At 42.9% G+C, this 27,282-nt stretch overlaps 1 pseudogene; it reads left to right on the plus strand.

Annotated features, from left to right (window-relative positions):
• The first annotated feature begins 10,884 nt into the window (after positions 1-10,884).
• LOC118575610 lies at positions 10,885-13,413 on the plus strand (annotated as a pseudogene).
• The last annotated feature ends 13,869 nt before the right edge of the window (positions 13,414-27,282 follow it).

Here is a 27,282-nt window from a genome sequence, read left to right on the forward strand (position 1 = left end):
GCAAATGTAGAAGACCGAGTGCCACATCCTCAAACTCAAGCAGGAAGAGAAACACAAATCCAGACTGGGCTAGCTCATCTCAAGGACAGTCCCAGCGATGGACTTCTGCCACTAAGGCTCCACCATATAAAGTTCTCCAACTGTACCATCAACTGCGTCCATGTGTTCAAATACCCAATTTGTATGAGACATTTCTCATCCAAAGTACCACAGGGGTTTTGTTAAATGTCAGATGTGTTGAGCACTTGGTTATTCGTTTGGAAATTTGTGGAACACATGGATGTGAAGCTAGCTAGAGGAACTGTGCCACTTGGGGATGGGGAACTTCTAATGCAGTGTCACTAGTCACCTAACTACCAGCTCTATAGGCAACAGGATGCTCACACCACCATGGCTTGAGAATCTTGAGAGCCTGTGTACCAATAAACCCTTCCTCCCTAGAGTTGATTCTGGTCCTGGATTTGGTGCCAACCATGAGAAAAATACTCAGGGCACTGGTTGTGGTACAGAACCTGATTCAAACCACTGCCAGTTCTGACCAGCTATGATTGGTCAGTTGCTTGTGGTGACATTACATGGAGACATTATGAAGAATGCTAGCAACTAGTCCATGTTAGGTACTGCCTGCTTTGAGTTCCTGTCCTTGTTTATTGGAGCAGCTGTTGGTTGCCTACAGAGCAAATGGACTTAAAATTGGCTCTGATAGACTAGAAATCTTCAATGTACTGGACCTTGCTAGAGTTTTGTTTCCAGTTTTTTGGTTGCCTCCAGGGATTACGGTTAATTCTTCCATGTTTTCATTTACATTATATTATTGGTTTACATCTTAGGTTTGATTTATGAGTATCTTATTTCTTCATTCTTAACCAATCTCCTATTTAAAAATTTATTTTTTTCAATTTGGTTTCAATTTTCATCTTTTAGAACATATGTTACTATATACTAACCATAAGCATTGCAGCTTAGATGGAAAAGTATTCTGGCAGTCAGTAGCCAAGGAACACTTCAAAGTCACTATTAAGCACTAGCACCTTACAGTTCTGCTCCAGGGAAAGGCTTCCTCAAGGTAACAACTCTACCCCAGTAGGGGAGGGTTTCCCCAGTGAAGTTGTTACACTGTTGATCAGATCCCCTGGAGTGTAACAACTCTGCTCCACTAAGGGAAGGTTTCCCCAGTGAAAGTATTACAGTTCTGCTGTTTTGCTTTGCTGAACGTTGTTATTCTCTACTCCACCCCAGTAAGAGTTTCCCAGCAGAGATGTGGTTGCTTCTCTGCTCCAGTCCAGCGAAAGGAGGTCTTCACACATACCTCACTCAAGAGATTTATTAGGAGGGAGGAATCCAGGAGAGTGGCTGCCTCTGCCAAGGTGGAGAAGGGCAGCTGCCTGCTGAACCGGCACAGGGCTTATAGCAGACTGCTCAGTGGTGGAGTTTTTCCAGGGTGGGGATTGGTTTTTGTGCTGAGTTGGTCAGGGGCAGATTGTGTTTCTTTGGCTTTTTCATGGCCAAAGTGTGTTTCTTTCAATGCCTATTTTTAACCTTGGGGCTCTGAACTCAGGGACAGGGTATCTTTCTTTCACTGCCGCCTCTTTTTTTCATTGGAATGTCTAGGCTTTATTAATTTTCTATTCATTTTACATACAAACCACAGATTCAATTCCTCCTCCCAGCCTTCCCCTCCAATTCACCTCCAATTTCCACCTCCTCCAAGGCAAAATCTCCAATAGGGAGTCAGCAGAGCCTGGTACATTCTGTTGAGGCAGGTCCAAGCCCCTCTTCCCTGCACCAAGGCTGCTCAAGGTGTCCCACCCTAGGCACTGGGCTCCAAAAAGCTGGCTCATGCACCAGGAATGTATCCCAATCCCATTACCTGGGGCCCCCTAAACAGTTCAAGCTAAACAACTGTCTTGCCTATCCAGAGGGCCTAGTCCAGTACCATGGGGGCTCCACAGCTTTTGGTTCACAGTTCATGTGTTTCCTCTAGTTTGGCTGGCTGTTTCTGTACGTTTTCCCATCATGATCTTGATGTCCCTTACTCATAGAATCCCTCCTCTTTCTCATCCATTGGACTCGTGAATCTCTGCATCTGCTTCCATCAGTGACTGGATGAAGGCTCTATGATGACAGTTAGGGTAGTCACCCATCTGATCACTGGAGTAGGCCAGTTTAGGCATCGTCTTGACTATTGCCAGTAGTCTAAGCTGGAGTCATCCTTGGGGATTCCTAGGAACCTCCTTAGGACTCTTTCTCTCTACTCCCATGACGTCTTCATTTACCATGATATTTCCTTGCTCTCCCACTCTGTCCCTGGTCCAGCTTGAACCTCCCATTTCCCTATATAATCATCCCCCATCCCTGGCCCTGCATTACCCTCCCCCCCTCAACACCCAGTTTTCTCATGTAGACCTCATCTATTTATCCTTCACTGGGCAATCCTGGAAGACCCTCCTAGGGTCCTTCCTGCTAGCTAGACTCCCCAGAGCTATGGATTGCAGTCTGGTTATCCTTTGCTGTACTTCTAGTATCCACTTATGAATGAGTACATACCATGTTTGTCCTTCTGAGTCTGGGTTACCTCACTCAGGATATTTTTTAGTTCCATCCATTTGCCTATAAATTTCATGATATCATTGTTTTTTACTGCTGAGTAGTACTCCATTATGTATATGTGACACATTTTCTTTATACATTCTTTGGCTGAGGGGCATCCAGGTTGTTTCCAGGTTCTGGCTATTATGAAAAATGCTGCTATGAATGTAGTTGAGAAAGTATTGTTGGGGTATGACTGAGCATTCCTATGCTACACTCCAATTCAGTTTCTTTATGTAAATTATTCTCTGGATTTTTCTTGTGTTTCTAGAACCTTAAAGGCATCACTAGGCTGTTTAGGATATCTCAGATTTCAAGTCATAATTAACAGCTATAATCTACCATCCTAAAATTACATTAATTTTTTTCTATCTTTGTGTGTCCTGAAATTTCCCACAAATTACAGTGGATGAAATTGAGCTGAACATCTTGTCCAGCCCATCATGATCTTAAATCAAGCTTGAGGTGCATTCAGGAAGGTGATGCTTGTCTGCCACCCTTCCACACATGCTCAGATGACTGTCAAGATCCATGAGAAACAACAATGCTCTGGATAACATCAGTTCTGATGTAAACATCCTTCAATCTTTGGAACACAGTAACAGTTCATATTTTCATATCACTGACACACTGACATTGTCTATGTGGTCATGGAGTATGTTGCAGGAAAAGATCTGGAGGCATTCCTAAAGGAGATAGGGTATCTAAAGGAGGAGGAGGCAAGACCAATATATCAACATGTCATGTCAGTTCTTCACTTTCATCATCAAAGACAAATTGCAAAGAATAATCTTAAATTAGAGAATATCCTTCCTGATGGACCTGGCAGTGCCAAGCTTTGTGATTTTGGTATAGACCACTCAGCTTGCACAGTGGCAGAAGTTGGAAGAGGTATGTGGCTCCTTGCTCTATTGGGCCTCAAAGATACTGGCAAGGAAACCCTATGATCAACAGGCAGGTGTTATGTGTAGCTTGGGCATGATCCTATATGTCCTGGTCACTAGGGACTTGCCATATGTAGAAACCACCATTGATGATATGCACAGAATTATCACCACTACAGTGTAAGTCATTCCCTACCATTTCTCAAAAACACTGTCACATCATTGTGCAATTATTGGCAGTGTCCATCTGGTACAGGCAAACAATATATCAGGTTGTGGAAAGACTATGGCTGAGCCACACTCAAGAATATGTATTGCCTGCCACTAAGAAAATCCTTTCCAGGGTCTTAGAGACTATGTGCATCATCAGCTCTGCCTGTGAAGAGATTGTGTCATTCCTAACACACAGGGAACTAAATAACACAACAGCAACAATATTGTGAAATATCAACTGATCCTTGGGATAAACATCAGCAAAATAAGCCCTGGTTAAATATGATCCCTGCAGGTCTTCTTAGCCTCCCTCTCCCCTTGAAGAGAGCAAGTAATTCAGCATTTCTAATCCCAGCATAGAAGCTAGGAAGGGTCATCTTCAGGACAAGAGTATATAAGAGACAGGCAAGGGATATAGAAGCTACCCCAACATAGACAGATACTCCTGCCTAGAGGTGATGTTCTGTTCATTAACCAACCACCAAATAATAAAGAGCAATAATCAATATTCTAAAATATCCACTGTGCATTAAAGAGAGCCATCAGCAAGAAGAGATGCCCTGGGTAAAGGTAATCCAGGCAGGTCTTCCTAGGCTCCTTCTCCTCTTAGAGAGCTAGTGAACCACCTTTTCCCATCAGTATAGAAACAGGGAACAGTCCCTATCAGGAAGAGGGTGTGGAAGAAAGAGGCATAGGATGTCAAAGAAGGTTCACCATGCTCCACAGATACACTTGCATGGATGTGATGTCTTGTACAGCACCCAGGCACCAAATAATCACACCCATAATCAATATACTGAAATACCAACTGAGCACTGGGGACAGCCTTCAGCACAATGAGACTCCCTGGTTAAATATGATCTATGCAGGTCCTCTCAGGCTCCCTCTATCCTGAAAAAGAGATCTAGAGCAACTGTTTCCCATCAGTATAGAATCTGTAGAGTCAATTTCAGGAAGAGGATGTGGAAGAAAGAGGCAAGAGATGCAAAAGCTACACCATGTTCTCCAGATACCTCTGCTGGACAAGATCCTTGAGTAATCCCACAATGGTGTAGCTGACATCAGCTCCGAAGTAAACATGCTTCACTCTTTGGAACACAGTAACACAGTTCATTTTTTCATGTCATTGACACATTGACAATGACTTATGTGGTCATGGAGTGTGTTGCAGGAAAAGATCCAGAGATGTCCACTAAGAAGATAAGCTAAAGGAGTAGACCACTAGACCAATATTACAACAGGTCATGTTAGCAGTGCACTTTCTCAAGCAAAGACACAGTGCAAATTGCCATATTAAATTAGAGAATATCCTTCTGGATGGAGCTGACAAGGCCAAGCTGTGTGATTTTGGTTTAGCAACTCAGCCTGCATAGGGGTAGGTGTTGGAGGAGGTCTGTGGATCCTTGCTCTATTACATGCCAGATCTTGGCAAGAAAACACTATAAAGGACTGGCAGGTGATATGTTGAACCTGGGCATTGTCCTATATGGCCTGGTTACTGGGTACTTTCCAAACGTAGTAAACACCCTTAATGATATGCACAGGATAATCACCACCATAATTTGCCCATTAAACCTACCATTTGTCAAAACCCTGTCATATTGTCTTTGCATGATTACTCATGATTTCCCTTTGTCAGAAGCTAACAATATGTCAGGGTGTTGAAAGAAGCTATGCTGGGCCACATTCAAGAACATGTATTTCCTGTCACTAAGAAAATCCTTCTCAAGGTAAGAGCTATTATATGCATCATCAGCTCTAGCTGTGAAAAGATTGTGTCATTCCTAACACACAGTCAATTAAAAACATAAAAGCATCAATCAATATTGTGAAATATCAATTGAGCCTGGGGATGGACATCAGCAAGATCAGTAAGCCCTAGTTAAATATGATCGCTGCAAGCCTTCTTGGCCTCCCTCTCCCCTTGAAGAGAGCTGTTGAACCAGCATTTCTAATCCCAATATAGAAGCAGCGAAGAGTCAGTTTCAGGAAGAGGGTGTGTAAGAAAGAGGCAAGGGATCCAGAAGCTACACCATCCATGAAAGATACTCCTAGCTACAGGTGATACTCTGTTCAGCGCCCAGGCATCAAATAATAAACAGCAACAAGAAATATTCTGAAATATATATTGTGTATTGAGGAAAGCTATCAACAAGATGAGATGCCCTGGTTAAATGTGATACAAGCAGGCCTTCTTAGCCACCAAATTCTGTAAAGAAGAGAGCTAATGCACCAGCTTTTTCCATCAGAATAGAAGCTGGGAAGAGTCATGTTCAGGAAGAGAGTGTGTAAGAAAGAGGCAAGGGATGCAGAAGCTACACCATGCTCCACAGATAATCCTGCATGGATGTGATGCCCTGTTCAGCACCCAGACACCAAATAATAAACTAATAGCCACAATCAATATTCTGAAATATCAATGAGCATTGGAGACAGTCTTCAGCAAGATGGTACACCCTGGTTAATTATGATCCATGCAGGAGCTCTTAGGCTCCCTGTCCCCTAAAGAAGAGAGCTAATGAACCAGCTTTTACAGTCAGTATAAAAGCTGCAAAGAGTCAATTTCAGGAAGAGGATGTAGAAGAAAGAGGCAAGAGATACAGAAGCTATACCCATGTTCTGCAGACACTCTTGCCTTTCAAGATCCTTGAAAAACACCAACCACAGTGTTCTGGCTCACATCAGCTCTGAAGTAAACATCCTTCAATCTTTGGAACATAGTAACACAGTTCATTTTTCCATGTCATTGACACACTGACACAGTTTATGTGGTCCTGCAGTATGTTGCAGGAAAAGAGCCAGAGATCTTCCTAAAGGAGAAAGACTTCTAAAGGAGGAGCCCACTAGGCCAATATTCCAAAAGGTCATGTCAGCAGTGCACTTTCTCCAGAGACACATGGCACATCATGATATGAAATTGGAGAATATACCTCTGGATTGAGCTGACAAGGCCAAGCTCTGTGATTTTGCTATGGAAACTTACCTACAGGGGGGAAGATGTTGGAGGAAGTCTGTGGATCTTTTTGCTCTACTGGGTGCCACATTCTGGCAAGAAACCATATAATGGACTGTCAGGTGATACGTCGATCCTGGGCATTGTCCTATATGACCTGGTTACTGGGCACTTTCCAAATATAGAAAACACTCTTGATGATATGCACAGGATAATCACCACAAATATGTAATCCTTTCCCTATTATTTGTGAAAACCCTGTCACATTATCTTTGCATGAGTACTCTATTGTTATCTTGTACCAAAAGGGAAATCATAACAGGTTGTGGAAGAAACTATGCTGGGCCACATTCAAGAGCATTGCCTGCCACTAAGAAAATCCTTCCCAAGTTTGAAGAGACTATGTGCAGCATCAGCACTACCTGTGAAGAGATTGTGTCATTGTTAGCACACTGGCAACTAAATATCAATTAAGCTGTGGGGAAAGCCATCAGCAAAATAAACTGTGGTTAAATATGATCCCTGCAGGTCTCCTTAGCCTCCCTCTCTGCTTGAAGAAGAGAACTAGAGAACCACCATTTCTAATTCCATTATAGAAGCTGGAAAGAGTCAGTTTCAGGAAGAGGGTGTGTAAGAGGCAAGGGATCCAGAAGCTACACCATCCTCAACAGACATTTCTGTCCAGAAGTGAAGTCCTGTTCAGCACCCAGGCACCAAATAAAAAACAGCAACAATCAATATTCTGAAATATCAATTGTGCATTGGGGAGAGCCATCAGCAAGATAAGATACCCTGGTTAAAGGTGATCTAAGCAGCTCTCCTTTGCCTCTCTCTCCTCACAAAGTGAGTTGGGAACCATATTTTCCCATCATTATAAAAGCTAGGAAGATTCAGTATTGGGAAGAGTGTGTGTAAGATGGAGGCAACGGAGACAGAAGGTAAAGTGCTCCACAGACACTTCTGCACGGATGTGACGCCCTGTTTTGTATCAGGCATCAAATAACAAACTAACAGCCACAATCAATATTCTAAAATACAAACTGAGAACTGGGAATAGCCATCAGCAAGATGATACGCCCTGTATTATGATCCCCAAAGAACCCCTTAGACTCCCTGACCCCTAAAGAAGAGAGCTAGTCAACCAGCTTTTGAAATCAGGACAGAAACTGGGAAGAATCCCTTTTAGGAAGAGAGTGTGGAAGAAACGGATGTTGAAGAAGTCTCACCATGCTCCACAGATACAAATGCATGGATGTGATGCCATGTTCAGCACCCAGGCACCAAATAATAAATTAACAGGCAAAATCAATATTCTGAAATACCAACTGAGCTTTGGGGACAGCCATCAGCACAATGGACTCCCTGGTTAAATATGCTCTGTGCAGGGCCTCGCAGCACCCACTCCCCTTCAAGAGAGGTAGTGAGAGTATTTCCCATCAGTACGGAAGCTCTAAAAAGTCAAAAAAAGTGAAGAGATGTGTCATTCCTAACACACAGTCAACTAAAAAAATATAACAGCAACAATCAATATTATGAATTGAGTGTGGGAATAGACATCAGCAAGATAAGCCCTGGTTAAATATTATCCCTGCAGGTCTTCTTAGTCTCCCTCTCCCCCAAGAGAGCTAGTGATTCAGAATTTCTAATTTGAGCATAGAAGCTGGGACGAGTCAGTTTCAGGAAGAGGGTATATAAGAAAGAGGCAATGGATCCAGAAGCTACACCATCCTCAACAGATACTCCTGTCTAGGGGTTATGTCCTCTTTGGCACCCAAGAACCAAATAATAAACAGCAACAGTCAATATTCTGAACTATCTTTTGTGCCTTAGGGAGAGCCATCGGCAAGATGAGATGTGCTGGTAATATGTGATGCAAGTAGGTCATTAGCCTGCCTTTCCTCCTAAAATGAGACCTAGGGAACCAGGTTTTTCCATCAGTATATGAGCTGGGAAGTGTCAGTTTCAGGATGAGGGTGTTTAGAAAGAGGCAAGGAATGCAGAAGCTATACCATGATGCACAGATACTCCTTCCTGAATGTGCTGTCCTGTTTAGCACCCAGGTGTCAGATAATATACTGATAGCCACAATTAATATTTTGAAATACCAATTGATATTGGGGACAGCCATCAGCAAGATGATACTCTCTGGTTAATTATGATCCATGCAGGACCTCTGTAGCCTCCACTCCTCTTAAAGAAGAATGCTAGTGAACCAGCATTTTCAATCAGTATAGAAGCTGGGAAGAATCAGTTTCTGAAAGAGATTGTGTAACAAAGAGGCAAGGGATGCAGAAGCCTCATCATGATCCACAGATACTCTTGCATGAATGTGATGCTCTATTCAGCTCCCAGGCACCAAATAATAAACAGCCACAATCAATATTCTGGAATTACCACCTGAGCATTTGGGACAGCCAACAGCACATTGAGTCTCCCTGCTTAAATATGTTCTTTACAGGTCCTCTCAGCCTCCCACTGCTCATGAAGAAGAGATCTAGTGAGACAGTGTTTCCAATCAGTATAGAAGCTGTAAAGATTCAATTTCAGGAAGAGGATGAGGAAGAAAGAGGCAAGAGATGCAGAAGCGACACCATGTTTTGCAGATACTCCTGCCTATCAAAATCCTTGAGATACACCACAATGGTCTCTGGTTCACATCAGCTCTGAAGGAAACATCCTCAGTCTTTGGAATACAGTAACACAGTTCATCTTTTCATGTCATTGACACACTGACAACAACTTATGTGGTCATGGAGTATGTTGCAGGAAAAGATCCTGAGATGTTCCTCACAGAGATAGGCTATCTAGTGGAGAAGACCATTGGACCAATAATCCAATAATTTATGTTATCAGTGCACTTTCCCCACCAAAGACACAGTACACATCATCATATTAAATTACAGAATGTCCTTCTGCATGGAGCTGACAAGGCCAAGCTCTGTGATTTTGGTAAGGCAACTCAGCTTGCAGACAGGAAGACGTTGGAGGTCTTTGGATTCTTGTTCTATTGGGTGCCAGATCTTGGCAAGGAAACCCTATAATAGACTGGCAGGTGATATGTTGAGCCAGGGCATTGTTCTATTCAACCTGGTTACTGGGCACTTTCCAAATATAGAAAACACACTTGATGATATGTACAGGATAATCACCACAAAGATCTGCCCCTTTCCCTACCATTTATCAAAATACTGTCATATTATCATTGCACAATTACTCAGGATTCCTTTTTGGCTCTACCTATAAAGAGATTATGTCATTCCTAACACACAATCAACTAAAAACATGCAACAGCAACGATCAATATTGTGAACTGAGCATGGGAATAGACATCAGGAAGATAAGCCCTGGTTAAATATGATCCCTGCAGGTCTTCTTAGCCTCCCTCTCCTCTCCCCTTCAAGAGAGCTAGTGATCCAGCATTTCTGATCCCAGTATGGAAGCTGGGAAGAGTCACTTTCAGGAAGAAAGTGTTTAAGAATGATGATAGGGATGCAGAAGATACACCATGAGTCACATATAGTCTTGCATGGATGTGATGCCCTGTATAGCACCTAAACAGATAATGAATTAACAGCCACAATCAATATTCTGCAATACCAACTGAGCATTGGGAACGGCCATCAGCAAGATGTTATGCTCTGGTTAATTTTGATCCCTGCAGGGTATCTTGGGCTCTCTGTCCCCTGAAGAAGGAAGCTAGTGACCCAGCTTTTACAATCAGTACAGTAGCTGGGAAGTCTCCATTTCAGGAAGATGGTGTGGAAGAAAGATGCACAGGATGTCAAGAAGTTTCACCATGCTCCACAGACACACCTGCATGGATGTGATGCCCTGTTCAGCATCCAGGCACCAAATAATAAACTAAGAGTTGGGTTTTTTTTTTAATAAATGCAGTCAATATTCTGAAATATCAACTGAGCATTGGGGACAGCCATCAGCACAATGGACTCCCTTATTAAATATGCTCTGGCAGGTCCTCGCAGCACCCACCCCCCTTCAAGAGAGGTAGTGAGAGTATTTCCCATCAGTATGGAAGCTCTAAAAAGTCAATTTAAGGAAGAGGATGTGGAAGAAAGAGGCAAGAGATATAGAAACTACACCATGTTCTGCAGAAACTCCTGCCTGTCAAAATCCTTGAGATACACCACAATGGTCTCTGGCTCACATCAGCTCCGAAGTAAACATTCTTCACTCTTTGGAACACAGTAACACAGTTCATTTTCTCATGTTATTGACACATTGGCAATGACTCAAGTGATCATGGAATATGCTGAAGGAAAAGGTCCGGAGATGTTCCTCAGGGGGATAGAGTTTCTAAAGGACGAGCCCTCTAGGCCAATAATCCAAATGGATATATCAGCCGTGCACTTTCTCCAAAGACAAATGGCACATCATGATATTAAATTAGAGAATGTCATTCTGGATGGAGCTGACAAGGTCAAGATCTGTGATTTTGGTAAGGCAACTCAGCTTGCATAGAGGAAGATAGAGGAGGTCTGTGGATCCCGGCTTTATTGGGTATCAGGTCTTTGCAAGAAAACCCTATGATAGAATGGCAGGTGATAATTTTGAGCTTGGACATTGTCCTATATGACATAATTACTGAGCACTTTCTAAATGTAGAAAACTCCCATGATGATGCACAGAGGATAATCACTACGGTATTCTGCCCCTTTCTCTACCATTTGTCAAAACCCTGTCACATTATCTTTGCATGATTACTCATATTGTTAGTTTGTGTCAATAGGAGAATCATATCAGGTTGTGGAAGAAACTATGCTGGGCCACACTCCAGAGCATTGCCTGCCACTAAGAAAATCCTCCCCAGGTTTGAAGAGACTATGTGCAGCATCGGCTCTACCTGTGAAGAGACAGTGTTATTCCTAGCACACAGGTAACTATCAATTAAGCTGTGGGGAAAGCCATCAGCAAAATAAACTGTGGTTAAATATGATCCCTGAAGGTTTCATTAGCCTCTGTCTGCTTGAAGAAGAGGACTAGTGAATCAACATTTCTAATCCCAATATAGAAACAAGGAAGAGTCAGTTTCAGGATGAGGGCATGTAAGAAAGAGGTAAGGGATGCAGAAGCCACACCAGTCTCGACAGATACTCCAGCCTAGAGGTGATGTCCTGTTCAGCACACAGGCATCAAATAAACAGCAACAATCAATATTCTGAAATAGCTATTATGCATTGGGGAGAGCCGTTAGCAAGATCAGATGCCCTGGTTAAATTTTTATCCAATTAGGTCTTCTTAGGCTCTCTCTTGAAGAAGAGAGCAAGAGAACCAGCTTTTTCCATCAGTAAAGAAGCTGGGAAGAGTCAGTTTTGGGGATTGTGTAAGAAGCAGGCAAGGGAGGCAGAAGGTACACCATGCTCCACAGATACTCCTGCATGGATGTGATGCCCTATTCTGCACTCATAATAATAAACTAACAGCCACAATAAATATTCTCAAATACCAATGAGCACTGGGGACAGCCATCAGCAAGATGATACACCCTGGTTAATTATGATTCATGCAGGACCTCTTAGCCTCCATGTCCCCTAAAGAAGAGAGCTAGTCAACCAGCTTTTTCATTCAGCAAAGAAGCTGGAAAGAATCCCTTTCAGGAAGAGGTTGTGGAAGAAACGGATGTTGAAGAAGTCTTACCATGCTCCACAGATGCACCTGCATGGATGTGATGCCCTGTTCATCACCCATGTACCAAATAATAAGCTAACAGCCACAATCAATATTCTGAAATACCAACTGAGCATCTGGGACAAACATTAGCACAATGAGACTCCCTATTTAAATAAGCTCTGTGCAGGTCCTCTCAGCCTCCCACTCCCCTTGAAGAAGAGAGGTAGTGAGACAGTGTTTTCCATCAGTATAGAAGGTGTAAAGAGTCAATTTCAGGAAGAGGATGTGGAAGAAAGAGACACACAATGCAGAAGCTACACCATGTTCTATAGATAATCCTACCTGCCAAGATCTTTGAAAAACACCACAATGGTCTCTGGCTCACATCAGCTCTGAAGTAAACATCCTTCAATCTTTGGAACACAGTAACACAGTTCATCTTTTCATGTCACTGACACACTGACAGCAACTTATGTGGTCATTGAGTATGAGATGCAGGAAAAGATCCAGAGATGATCTTCAGGGAGATAGACTATCTAGTGGAGAAGACCACTAGATCAATATTCCAACAGGTCATGTTAGCAGTGCACTTTCTCCATCAAAGACACAGTGTACATCATCATATTAAATTAGAGAATATCCTTCTGGATGGAGCTGACAAGGCCAAACTGTGTGATTTTGGTAAGGCATCTTAGCTTGTAGTTGGAAAGATGTTGAGGGAGGTCTGTGGATCCTTGCTCTCTTGAGTACCGGATCTTGGCAAGGAAACCCTCTAATGGACTGTCAAGTTATGTGTTGAGCCTGGGCATTGTCCTATATGACCTGGTTGCTGGGCACTTTCCAAATATAGAAAACACCCTTGATGATAAGCACAGGATTATCACCACGATAATCTGCCCCTTTCTGTACCATTTGTCAAAACCCTGTCACATTATCATTGCATGATTTCACAGGATCTCCTTTTGGCACAAGCTAACAATATATCAGGTTGTGGAAGAAGATATGAGGGGCTACAATAAAGAACATGTATTGCCTGTTACTAAGAAAATACTTCCCTGACTTGTAGAAACTATGTGCATCATTGGCTCTACCTATGAAGAGATTGTTTCATTCCTAACACACAGGGAAAAACAACCAATATTGTGAAATATCAATTGAGCCTAGGGATAGACATCAGCAAATAATCCCTGGATAAATATCACCCCTTCAGGTCTTCTTAGCCTCCCTTTCCCCTTGAAGAAGAGAACTAGTGAACCAGTCTATCTAATCACATTAAAGAAGCTGGAAAGTCAGTTTCAGGAAGAGGGTGTGTAACAAAAAGGCATAGGATACAGAAGCTACACCATCATTGACAGATACTCCTGTCTAGAGGTGATGTTTTCTTCAGCACCCAGGCACCAAGTAATAAACAGTAATAATCAATATTCTGAAATATCTATTGTGCATTGGGGAGAGCCATCAGCAAGATGAGATTTCCTGGTTTATCATGATCAAAGCAGGTCTTCTTAGCCACCCTGTCCCATAAAGAAGAGAGCTGGCAAACCAGCTTTTTCCATCAGTAAAGAAGCTGGGAAGAGTCCCTTTCAGGAAGAGGGTATGAAAGAAAAGGACACAGGATGTCAAAGAAGTTTCACCATGCTCCATAGATACACCTGCATGGATGTGATGATGTGTTCAGATCCCAGGCACCAAATAAACAACTAACAGCCACAATCAATATTCTGAAATACAAACTGAGAACTGGGGAGAGCCTCCAGCAAGACAATACACCCTGTTTAATTATGATCCATACAGGACTTCCTAGAATCCCTGTTCCCTAAACAAAAAGGCTAGTGAATCAGTTTTTTCAATCAGTGTAAAAGCTGGGAATAGTCCCTTTCAGGAAGAGGGTTTGGAAGAATGAGACAGGATGTCAAAGAAGATTCTCCATGCTCCACAGACACACCTTCATAGATGTGATGCCCTGTTCAGCACCCAGGTGCCAAATAATAAACTAACAGCCACAATCAATATTCTAGAACACAAACTGAGCATTGAGGACAGCCTTCAGCACAATGAGACTCCCTGGTTAAATATGCTCTGTGCAGGGCCTCTCAGCCTCCCACTGCCCTTAAAGAAGAGAGGTAGTGAGACAGTGTTTAGAAGTGTTCTATACATAAGTATAGAGGTGTAAAGAGTCAATTTCAGGAAGAGGTTGTGGAAGAAAGATGCGAGAGATGCAGAAGCTACACCATGGTCCACAGATACTCCAGCCTGGAGGTGATGCCTTATTCACAATCCAGGCACCAAATAATAAACAAACAGCAACAATCAATATTGTGAAATAGCAATTGAGTTTGGGGACAGCCAAATACAAGATGAGAATTCTTGGTTAAATAGGATCACTGCTGATCCTATTAGCTCCCCTTTCCCCTTGAAGAGGAGAGCTAGTGAGCCCTACATTCACTGTTGTCATGCGAAACAGTGCAATGAAACATACACCAGAACTTAGCTTCACATTCACTGCAGGTGAAGGCAGTGTGTACTCTCTCTAAACCAACTACAAACACACATACAGACACACCGAGACAGACAGACAGACAGACAGACACACACACACACACACACATACACATTATTCTTTACAGCATTAGTATCATCAGCCATGCTCCACATATACTGCTATTGTTCAGGCACTGCTGGACACTGTCCTGACATCCTACATAGGGTGCTATGGGTCAGGTCCTATTGGATATTAACAGCTACCCAACATACAAGGCGGTGTTCATAAGACACAGCAAAGCATCTCCCTGATGCTCCCACATAGAGTCATATCAGTATCAGCGGCTGTCCCCTCTTCAGGCCTTACTAGATACACCCCAATCCTGCTGCCAAGCCCGTTAGTGCTCTACTTGTTATCAAGCCCCCTCGACACTCCTTCCCCCACGATAGCCTGAAACGTACTCCTTGTTACCAGGCCTTGCTCGATACCTGAGCCCTTGTGTACTACTGTGTTATCATATACTTCTGAACTCGACAGTACTCAGCCTTTCATTGTGCCTAACAGCAGGCCATCCTCATGAAAGTTCCTTTCTTACACATCTGTTGCCGCCTCAGAGCACAGCTAATCTACAGCCATGCTAACTCCCCCACCACTGACTAGTAGTATATGTGGGCAGCAGAGTGGTGGGATGCTAGGCAATGGTTGATGCCTAGTATTGTATGCATGCCTGCATCTGCACAAGAATTGCAATAAGTTCCTGACACCTAGAGGACTGTATATGGAAGTGATACATATATCAGGTAAGTCCTAATATCTAAATGTATATGTGGTTTGTGGGCTGTAGGTGTCCATCAGGGCCTGACACCTAGTACTTTTGGGGTATGATGTGTCCAGCACTGCACAGACTGTTGTCTTGCAGTCATTGTGAAGTAGCAGAAGGCTGGTGTGTTCTGAATGGGTTACATCTAGCCGTGTGTGTGGAGCAGGGATGAGGACCGTGCAGTTCTAGGCTTTCTGGGCGCCAGGAAAAGCAGCATGGGACTCACCAGTTCCTGCAAGTCCTATATATTTCCTATCTTGAAGTTCATTCTTCTACTGGGCTGAGGTATTTGGGAGTCAAGAGCAAAGCTGGCTGATAGTCAGTGCTGGAAGTGACCACCCAACTTTGGATAGTGATCATTCTGCTTCTATCCCACATCTTCATGCAGTAATCTTGTGGGTTGCATGGGTGTAAAAGTAGTGAGCAGAGCACATCTGCCTGTCTACCTGGACATTCACTGATACTGCTAATTGGTAAACTGGTGTCTAGGTATAGAACAGGGATTTGTTCTCTCCTGGGAGGTGTCAGAGGCCTGGCTTATGCTAGGTGTCCTAAAGACTTGTCACCTCAAATCATTCTCCAGTCTATTTATTGGTTGGTGGCTTCAGAGTTCACGTCTGAATAGTCATCATCTCTGTGTTGCTTCTGATTCTCCTCCTTATGAGGCAGAAACTTATGTAGGTCTCTTCTGTGACTGTTACGTGAACATTGTAGTGTTTGGATCTGGGACTGTGTTCAGTTTTCTAATGGGGTCACCACGGTTTGCTTTTACATAGTTGTCCTGCAGCCCTTTGAAGACAGACCATTTTCACTGCTTTGGTTTCCCCAGGTGCCACTGACAATGCAGGTGGGTCTGTTGCTGGGGTTGTGTAGGAATCCATGTGTCCAGTTTCTATTCCTTCCCTGTTGCACTTCCTGGAACTCTGAGGCTTTGTGGGAAGTGCTGGGATCAGAGGTGCAGGGTCTGGAGGAATCTCTTCTGCCCTCTGCTGTCTTCTCGGGGATTAGACCCCAGTGGTTGTTAGAGTTGGTGTTTGAGCATCAGATTGGCATTTTGCTCATTCTATACATGAAAAGATCTGTCACCCTAACAACAGTGACTGCTATGGAGGAAAAGAGGTGTCTGAGAGTTTATATTCCTTTGGATTCTGCATGTCAATTAGGATAAATGCTGTTGGAATTCTACTTCAGCATTTCAGTATTTGATTGTTTGTACATTGTCTCTATCCAACACCAGTGAAATACAGTCCAAGTGGATGACCTCAAGTGTACCACCTTCATATTATAGTGGCCTTGGAGATAGAGTCCCTGGACACTTCCCTTTTCAGGCAATCCAGTCTAGAATCCATGCAGAGATGCACATTTGCTTCTCAAGGCTCTCCTGGGACACTCTTATCTATGCAGGCAGGTTTCCTAGGTCATCTGTGAGGACAGAGAGGTATAGGTGACCTTTCTGAACTGTCAAAATACACACTGAATCAATTTGGGGTGGGGATTCAACAAGAACCTATCCACACTGGGAGACTTTCTGGAGTATCCTCCTGTTGTCTCCAGATCTTGCTTAGAATTGGGGGTGGTGGTCTGTGGTTAGATGCTGGAACAGAAACCATTTCATTGCCCTCCACAGCATGCCCTCCTGGAGCTCTGTGGAACCTCTGAGCTCTTCCAGAGCTCAGGAAATGACCTGCACGTTCTCCAGTCAAAAGGGAGGCTGGAATGTTCTGCTCCATCACTGGCACCAGTGCTGAGTGTGAATGTCCTCGGGTCAGGAATTCCCTGGGTACATGTTTCAGAATGTTGCCAGGCACCTACAAGAGAAGAAATATTATAGACCAAAGAAGATGGCTGAGAGTTCACCATTCCCCAAGCACAAGTTCTGTTAACTTGGCAGATATTGGTAGGTTTACTTTTAGTGGAACTTAGGGACTAATAAGGCAGGTATAATAATGCCCATTGTCTTCCAATGTGACCTTCCTTAGGCCAACATCATTAGGGTACCCTCAGGGACCTCTGGCTGCAGAGAATGATTTCTCATGGCTGCACTGCTACATTGCAAGAAGGAGAGCTTGGGAACAAAGAAGGAAATGCAGTTCTCCAGCATCATGTCTAAACACAGGCACTCTGCTTCCTGCATCCCATCTCACTCACACTTGTCTTCACCAGACAGGATACATACTTGGTGAAAATAAGCTTCCATGATAGAACATGTCCAGAAGAACCTGCAGATATCAGAAGAGGAAAGATGGCAAATTAGAGTTCTGGAGTTGACCTGTGAGATTCCAAGTGATTCAGCTGTACCAAACTGGTCATCATGGCTTGGTCACTAGGTCAGTTGGTGGAATTTAAGCAGTGTCCCATGAAACATGCTATCTCCAGAAGAGCATCTGAAGGACTCATCTTTGTCCTCTGTAAGGGGGATATCTGTGGTCAGATTTGGATTGATGTGAGTGAAGGTCCTGCTACAAGTAGGTGGTACTGCTTGCACCTGATCTTGCTCCATCCAGCAGACAGACAGTGAAGGGGAGAGGTGCTGGGTGTGGGTGCCTGGCCTTCAGCTAATTTCTCTTCTTAGGGTAAAAGGCCAATGGCAGCAACAAGGTTGCTGTATTGGGGCACCCAAGGCAAATGCCAGTATAAATAGATATAAATCCCACACTTGTTTATCCTGAGATTCAGCTTCTTAGAGACTATCACCTGGGTCTTGAGCTAGTGATTTGCCTGAACTGTCTGTCCTTGGATTCACTGGCCTGCCTACAGTACCCAAGCCTCCCTTCCCAGGCCTTAGCATCAGTAAAGTGCATAAGAACTGAAACATCCCAGCGATGTAGAGCAGCTATGGCCACATAAGCAAGAAGCTCAGTCTCTGAGCTGGTTTTCCTTGCAAGGCTCTCTGCACACTTATGCTCATGGTCCTTCAGTCTATTACAGACTAAGAAGCTGGCTAGTGGGAGACAGCCTGTTTTCCCATAAGAGTGTACGAAGATATTCACTCTCTTCTCCACAAACTATTCTTCTGTAAGGGTTTGGGGACAGAGGGTCAGGCTGGAGAGATGTGACACTTGCACCAAGTTATCCCAAGATCCCTCTGAATCCATGTCTCTGATTTCTGACTTTATCTTTGTTCCTATGCAGCATGAACTCAATGTCCACTTTCCTTGGGATTGAAAGGCTGGCTGTGGCAGCATCATGCTTATTTGTCTGTATACCAGTGTCAAGGCTAAACCAGATCACAAAAACCTCTCTCACACAACCTGATTAAGCTTAGTGGTTTCAGTGATACCCTCATCATGAGTGAGGCCTACAACGGGACCTGGCAATCAGTCCCTTCTGAGTGTCCACTCTTCATTGAAGAGAGTAGTGACTTGCCTGAAGGTTGTCCAAAACACCACCAAAGGCAACAGGGGGACGCCCAATCAGACAGCCAGGCTAAATTCCTTACCTCTGTGGTCAACAAGGATTTGTCTGGGGCTGACCTCTGATGTGGGATCTGGATAAAATATAGTTCCAAGACTGCCCACTAAGTCATGTGTCCACTGTGCCCCAGGACAGGCAAGCAATACCCACCTTCCAAAGTGGAGCAACATCCAGCATTCCATCCACAGTGATACCCATTTCCTTCCAGCTTGCTGTCATTTTCCTGCTAGAAGACAAATATGGTTTCCATTGTTTCAGTTATTGCAGAACTCAGTGGTTAACAAGGAAGCAAAACTTATTACCAAGACTGCATATGAAATGGTTGGGTTTGCATAGACTTATTAATGCATTTTATCTTCAAAAATGTTTATAGGATATCAAAATAAAATACCTTGTTAATTGCCAACAAAAATACTCCAGTATGAGTCTTGTGCTTCTAGCCATTTTTGCTGTAAAAGCACCATAGTTTGGCTGTAGATTTACACGGTGTCTTCTCCTATTTGATCGCTTTTGGTAAGGTGTCTGTTTTGTTTTTACTTTTCAATAATCTAGTTTTTATGCCTTTGATATGTTCAATACTGCCCATTTCTTAGGTTCTATTCTCATCTTCAGAATGTTTGCCAGGTACTTTTTTGGGGGTTAGTTTATTCTTATTTTTCTGTGACCCAGAAGTTCACTGTAAGCTTGCTTCACATCCCTGACACTTCTCCATGTAGAAATTGAAAGCCATAAAATCTTCCCCTGGACCCACTTCTCATTGTTTTAATCTGATTTTGTCCAGTTGGTGTTAGTGTGAAAATCATCAAGAAACTTACTAGCAAGACATGAGAGCAGCTGGACCTGAAGGCCAGTACCTCTTAAGAAGAGAGCCTTACAAATCATTACATCATACTCAGGACCCTTGGCACAGGGACCTTTGCCGAGGTGAAGCTGGCCTGCCACCTCCACACAGAGGTGCAGGTTGCCATGAAGATCCTGGAAAATAGTGAGAATAATGACTGAAGGAGAAAGATAATCATCACTATCATCCAGTTACAAACACTAGGACAACAGTGACCCATTTGCAAAATGGACTGATATAATAGTAGCACAAATACAATGGCAGTAACCAACCACTTTCTGATAGGATTTGAGACTCAATCCAGGAGATAGAAGCCATCCCTGACACTGCCAAAGTGGCCAAGAAACCGAGTTTATGGCCCTATGGGCAAACCTGATACTATTATTCTGCTCAAGAAAGAAAATGATTAAAAGACTCTTGATGATGATGATGATGATGATGATGATGATGATGATGTGTGTGTGTGTGTGTGTGTGTGTGAAATAGTCCATACCAGTGACACAGGAGATGGAACTAACACAGAGACTCATAACAATGTAGAGAGAGTGTGAGACTTTAAAATATTCATTCCTAAATGGGATGGCTTCATGAAAACCTTCTTTCAAGGTTCAGGGAGCTATTTGGAAGAGGAGACAGAAACATACTAAGAGCCAGTGGTAACAGACAATTCCAAGGAAACAGTGTATTTCAGATATAACAGGACTGATGAATACATGAACTCACAGAGACACTAGCAATACACACAAGTATACAAAGGTTCAAGCCAGATGGGGGTTCTAGCACTGAATAGAGGAAGTCAACACAGGGTTCCATCCTTAACCAAGTAGACATCTGCAAATGTTTCCAATGGCAAAGGAAAAAAATCAGTTTTCTCCAGTGGATTCTCTTAACCAGTCTTCTGGGTAGGACTGGTGCCCTGGAATTATAAGCAAACACTAAATGAATTCAATAGAATTCTGGTACACTACTGGGATCATTTTCCTTACTTTGGACATTTTAAAGATCTTGATTGGTTATTTTGATATTTCTTTTGCTCTATGTTTTATTTATTTTTTAATAGAAAGAGATAGCCAATAATGATAGATGGGAAGGAAGGTAAGAAGCCTTTGGGAGGAATTGAACCAGGAGGAAGATGATCAAAATGTATTGTCTCAAACGTTTTTATTGCTTTCTCACTCTATCCCTGTTCCAGCTGGACCTTCCCATTCCCTTATGTTCTCATCCCCATTCCCTACCCTCCTTTACCCTCCCTTCATCCCCAGATTACTCATGGAGATCTCATCTATTTCTCTTTCCCAGGGCAGTCCATAAGTCCCTCTTTGGGTCTTCCTTGTTAGCTACCTTCTCTGGAGTTATGGGTTGTAATCTAGTTTCCTTTGCTTTACATCTAGTATTCACTTATGAGTGAGAACATACCATCTTTGTACCAAGTTTGTCCTTTGGAGTCTGGGTTACTTCACTCAGGACAATATTTTCTAGTTCCATCATTTAAATGCCTCTGCATGGCAAGACAGTTGTGTAGCCTGATTTGCTTGGGGGGCCCTCTGGCGGTAGGATTGGAATCCATCCCTGGTACATGAGTGGGCTTTTTGGAGCCTACTACCTATGATGGGACACCTCCCACAGCCTTGAGGCAGAGGGAGGGGTTTGGACTTGCCTCTACTCAATGTGCCTTGCCCACAAGAGGTCTTGCTCTCTTGAATGGAGGAATGGCGTGTGGGTTGGGAGGGGGGAGCTTGGTGGGGAGGAGGAGGGAAGAGGGGGATCTTTGATTGGCATGTAAAAGGAGTGGAAAAATATTCTTAATAAAGAAAAATAAAAATAAAAAAATATTTTCAATAATGAAATATAAAAAAATAAAAGATGGTATGAATGTATTCATGTATGAATTCTACCCAACTTATAAAAAGAATTAACACTAATATTCCTCCAACTATTCAATCAGGGAGAATGAAAGACACTTTTTAACATGTTCTAGAAAGTCTACAGGAGCCTACTGCCAGACCTAATGACTTGAGTTCCCTCCCTTTATCCCCACATGTCAGAAAAGGACACTGGCTCCCACAAGTTTTCCCCTGAATTCCATGTCTGTGTTGTGACCCATACAAATACATAAACAGCAAAATTAATGGAACAAAATCACCCTTAATGTAAAATAAAGAGAAATTGAGTCAGCAGTTTGTGTAGCTTGATATGATAATCCTTAGTGGAAGTAATTGAAACATTCTAGCAAGTTCAAGAACACATACACAAGGCCATGTTCATGATCAAGATGAGTTCATTCATCACTGAGGAACATAAGAAAAATTCTAAGATTAAAAAATGACAAATAAAACATAAAGAGGATACAAGGCAAAAAGCCCATAGCTCCAAAAATGAAACGTAGTCCCTTTTTTTTTTTTTTTTTTTTTTTAGAAACAGTTGCAAATGAAGATGACCTTACATGTGACATACCAGTCTCAAAAGGTGAATTTTAGGGAACATAAGACAGGCCAGTAAGGACATGGAATAGGACAGTGGTCTTCCACAGTGACCTGGGAAGGAGCCTGGATGCCACAGCCACCACAGACCCTTTAGACTAAAGAGGGATACACACAGTCCTAGGTGGTTCCGAGTCCAGGTTTGGGCTCCTGATGAGCTACCCAGTAGGAACAAGGTCTGGTGGCCTTATCTGCACTCCAAAGTGGTAATGACAACGGAGAACAGTGTGGGTCCCATGAAAGAAAAGTCTTAGTAGACAGCAGCCAATCAGGATGTACCTGGCATTGCTTGAGTAAAACAGAAACTCCTCTTCCAAATCTGTGCCTTAATACACCGTCTGTGCACACTGCCTCTGCCACTGGAGTCCTTAAAGTGAAAGCTCTGCCTTCAACATCAAATAACTGGCACCAACTGTCTCTTAGCCACCTACCACGTGCTCTGTGACCTGATTGGTGACAATGTACAGAACTGAGCCAATCAGATTGGGTAGCCAATCAGAACTCTTTCATTGGTCAGGTTGAGGTCATGTGACTGGGGTCTGCTCTATAGTGATTTGGCCCTCACCTGGACTGCAGATGGGGATCCTGTGAGAGCAGAAGTCTGTGCTTGTTCTTTGTGTTTTGTACAGAGACATCCCACTAGTCTGCAATCCCCCACACTTCTTCCGTTCAAGGGTCTTTTTTCAGTTGTGAAAATAAACATGGTTTCTGAAGGTTGGGTTGGGGTTTGGTCTGTTTCTAGTCTCTCCTGAGTAAAAGGGTCATCAGTCTATATAGGACCAGAGTTGACTTGTGATCACGCATGAATGGAACATCAACAGGCCCTCGGAGATTCCTATCTTCAAACAACTAATAGTCTGAAACAGAAAGACAGGCTCTCTTAAGAATCTAGCATCCAGCCTGACAGTGGTGGTGCATGCCTTTAGTCCCAGCACTCGGGTGGCAGAGCCAATTGGATCTCTGTGAATTGGAGGCTAGCCTCATCTACACAGCGAGATCCAGGACAGGAACCAAAGCTACACAAAGAAACCCTGTCTTGAAAAACAAAACAAAACAGAACAAAAAGAATCCAGTATCCATGTCTTGAATGCACGCTGGCATTTTCCTAAGAGCCTCCTGTTTTCCTTAATGCAAGGGCTTAAGTCCATGTTAAATCCTTTACTTTGTAAACTCAAAGTTGCACCATCAACCAGCCATAGCTTGTCATGTCTATACTTGTCATCAATAGCCTAAAATTCAAACAATACAAATATTACCAAACCAATCCGCTATTTTCCTCACTGATTTCCCCGTTCCTTGCATTGCTTTTGTAATGGGTCATTTTAATCCAGAAATTTCTATTTCTCAGTTGTAGCAACTTCCAAACATTATTCCATTTGTGTGTTTTCTTATACTTTGGGAAAACACTGTCAAACACTTGTAGAACTAGTACTCAAATTCTGGATGCAGTTTTTACATTTCCTCAGCCTTCCTGGCCAACCTTGAACTAGGAATTAATGTCTGTTGTTCTCATGTGATTTTTGAGAACTTCACACATGAAGACTGTATCTCAATCACTCATGATAACTCCCTTCCCTCTTGTGCCTCAGCTTATCCTATGTACCCTTCCAAAAATTATGATCTCTTTAAAGAGCCACATGCTTGCATATGTGTGGTTTGTACATATATATACACACATGCATATATAATCTACTGAGTCCAATTAGCCAATTAGCTTTGTTCATTTGTCCTTGTGTCTAGGACCACTGGGGACTGAGCATCCAATGTGGGAGCTTTTCCTTAGAGGAGGCTGACTCTCCCTTTCAGTGGGTACTGACAACCTGTAACTCTTCTTCTAGCAGTGTCGAGGTGGAATTGCCTTTCTCCAATTTGTATGTAAACTGCTGTTGTCAGGCTTCTCTTGCATAAGTGACCACATTATTGAGAGATAGAGCTTACCTGTCCCATAAAAGACATAATTGCAGATTCATCTACCAAAATTTAGCACAGCAGAGTCACTTCTCTACATTTTAACCAGCTGTGGGTTTCTATAACAGTCTCATATTTAAGAAGGAAGCTGGTTAGATGAAGGTCAATTGCTACACTTACCAGTGGGTACAAGGTTATGCATTTGGAATACAGTTAGATATTACATTGGTTTAGGAAAATGCAATTAGTAGCTCTCTTCTACTAAATGGTTCATGACCTCTCCATCCAAGGTTAGTTGTCTAGGTTCACAGGACCAGACATACATTCTTTAGAAACTTATTGCTTTATCCATATAAAAATGCCAATATTGCAGTTATCTTGCAGGCCCATTCATTTTTACAGTTCATAGAACTGCAGCTGGCTACGGCAACAGATTGCTCCTGCACCTTGTCTGTTTACATAAAACCTTCTGATACTATGAAGGGCAGTACTCATCGAGGGAGGCTTTCAGTCAGTTAGACCCTGATTCCCCCAGTTCCTGTGTCTGAAGCACATGGTATCTTTACCAGAACAGTCTAACCTTGAATCTGGGAGGCAACCAAGGACAGCAGTAATGGCCTATCCTGGTTTGAGAGTCTCTTAGATTCCCCTGTTCACCACTCAACAGGGGGTTTCTCATTTCTGGCCCCAGTGTTTTTGTTAGGCTATAACACTTGCAGTTAGTTTTATCACCTCAAATGATGTATCTTCATTTCTATAACATACACAATTGCACACACATGCATTTTGTCAATGGACATTTAGCTTTAATGACCAACAATTTATCTCAGGGAGGGTGTAGGCAGTCATGCAACTATAAGAAATATTTAACTGAAATCTTTCCTTGATTGAAGGTTTTCCAACATGCTAGAAGACCCCTTGCTAGGAAACAGACTCTCAAACTAGGGTCTGAAGCTTCATATTGCTAGGATCCAGTTTTTGCCATGTTTCCAACCCTCAGTCCAGCAGACAATCTGAATTCTACAGGAAGGCAAGCTCTGGGCCATGGAAGACCCACACCACAGAAACAAAGCTGCCCTTATTGGATGCAGCAGGGAGAGCACTGGCAAGGCATTCTTCCCAAGTTTGTCCATTTCTGGAACATTCCAGTGATGAGGTTGAACTCCTGAAGGTCAGAGATATCTTCAGAAAAATGATACCACAGGGACCAACCACGCTTACCAAGGTGCTACCAAATATATGGCAGTGCCACAGAGAGGGTGGATATTGGAGTACTTATGCCTGAACTCATCCAACACAAAGGTGCTCTTGGACAGGTGAGGAAGGGGAATGTAGCCAGATGGTTTCAGTGAGGAATTCTACCAGAATTTCAAAGAAAAGCTAACTCCAGCACTCTTCAAATTGTTCCACACAATAGAAACAGAAGGAACATTACCAAACTCTTTTTATGAGGCTATAGTTACCCTGAAACCAAAACCACACAAAGGTGGTACTATTTTTCAATGGTTCCCTACTTCCTCTTGCCCAGAGAATGGAGCTGCCTGTTAAGTGCATGAAAGTCCTGGTGCTCATAGATCACTAAGGAAACCAGGAATCTAACCACACAGGCTAATCTTCTCAATGGAGGAGATAAAACACCTATTTTTCCACCCAGAAGGCTGGGAGTGGAATCTGTTATAACATGGTGATGTTTCTGCCATCTATAGAGGCAGATCTCTCCTAACTTTTGCTATAGAGGGTAGACCTGAAACTCTCCATATTGATTATTCCTGACTCTTCCATCACTAGATCATTATTCATCTTAAGAGAAGATGCCATATGTTCTTTGTGGCCTGATGACCTCTATGCTCTCTCAGTCAGAGACCACATTTCAGGTTTTAGCTGTAGCACCTACCTCATAGCCACATGGAATTTGTAAACGAGTTTCTTCTATATAATCACACTTGAAGGTTTATTCTGCTTCTAAAACTGGAATTATTGTGCCTTGCAACCTTTTCCCCAAATGGTACTGTGTTTTAAATATGCTGACAGTGAACCTGCTGGCATTAAATTCATCGAAGTCTGATCCAGGTTGGTGAAGTCAATCTGAACTGGGTTTTCACTCTCATCTCTTCACGGCTCATTGTCTGCATTAACACATCCAGGATCCCCTCAACTGCCCACCTTTCTTTCTAATTTTCCTCTTCATAACACTTGCGTCCTACTATCCCCCTCTCCACTGCTGGCCATACCCCCAGGCCCTTTATATTCCTGACATCTCTGGTTACTCCATGATATGTTCTCCTATCCAGAGATTTGGAGCTAGGATCCACAAAGAAGAGAGTTTCTATCAACTGGCTTTCTAGCTTCTGTCACCTCACGCAGTATCATATGTGCTAGTTCATCCCTTCATCAGCATGTTTCATGACCTCATTGTCCTTAGAGAGGAAGAGAATCCCATCATGCATCTGTACATCTTCATTATTGGTTCATCAGTTGAAAGCCATTTTGATTACTTCCACATTTTGTTCCTATTGCAAATAGAGTGGCAATGAACATGGCTGAGTATGCATCTGTGGCGCAGACTGTCTAGTCCTTTGATCATATGTCAGGGAGGGACATAGCTGGAGCCTATGTGGATATATATTTTGCTAGCTTTTGAGAACTTTCCACATTGGCTTGCTGGGTGGTTGGATCTTGGTGTCTTTTTCATTGTTGTTGTTCAAGAAGTATCTTATGTAGACCTCTAAACTGCTACATGTGTGAAGCCAGTCTTGAAGACCTGATCATTCTGCCTCCACTTCCCAAGTTCTCAGATTACAGGCATAGATCCTTATTCTGAGCAGTAACTTCTTGTTAAATGTAAGGTTTTCATTTTTTTCCAGACACAAGAAGTTCAGCAGATGTACAAAGATTGGATACTTTGTTGAACTTATCAATGGGATGTAACAAGACTAAACACCATCCTAGGCACATGGGGCACTTCAACAACAAAATCAACAGCCCAGGTCTGGGTATATAGTGAGTGGTTGCAGAGCACACAAGCAGACATGGGTTCAATTCTCACTACCACATACAGCAGTGTCACTGG

The sequence above is a fragment of the Onychomys torridus genome, unplaced genomic scaffold (assembly GCF_903995425.1).
Source record: "Onychomys torridus unplaced genomic scaffold, mOncTor1.1, whole genome shotgun sequence".
Classification (NCBI taxonomy): domain Eukaryota; kingdom Metazoa; phylum Chordata; class Mammalia; order Rodentia; family Cricetidae; genus Onychomys; species Onychomys torridus.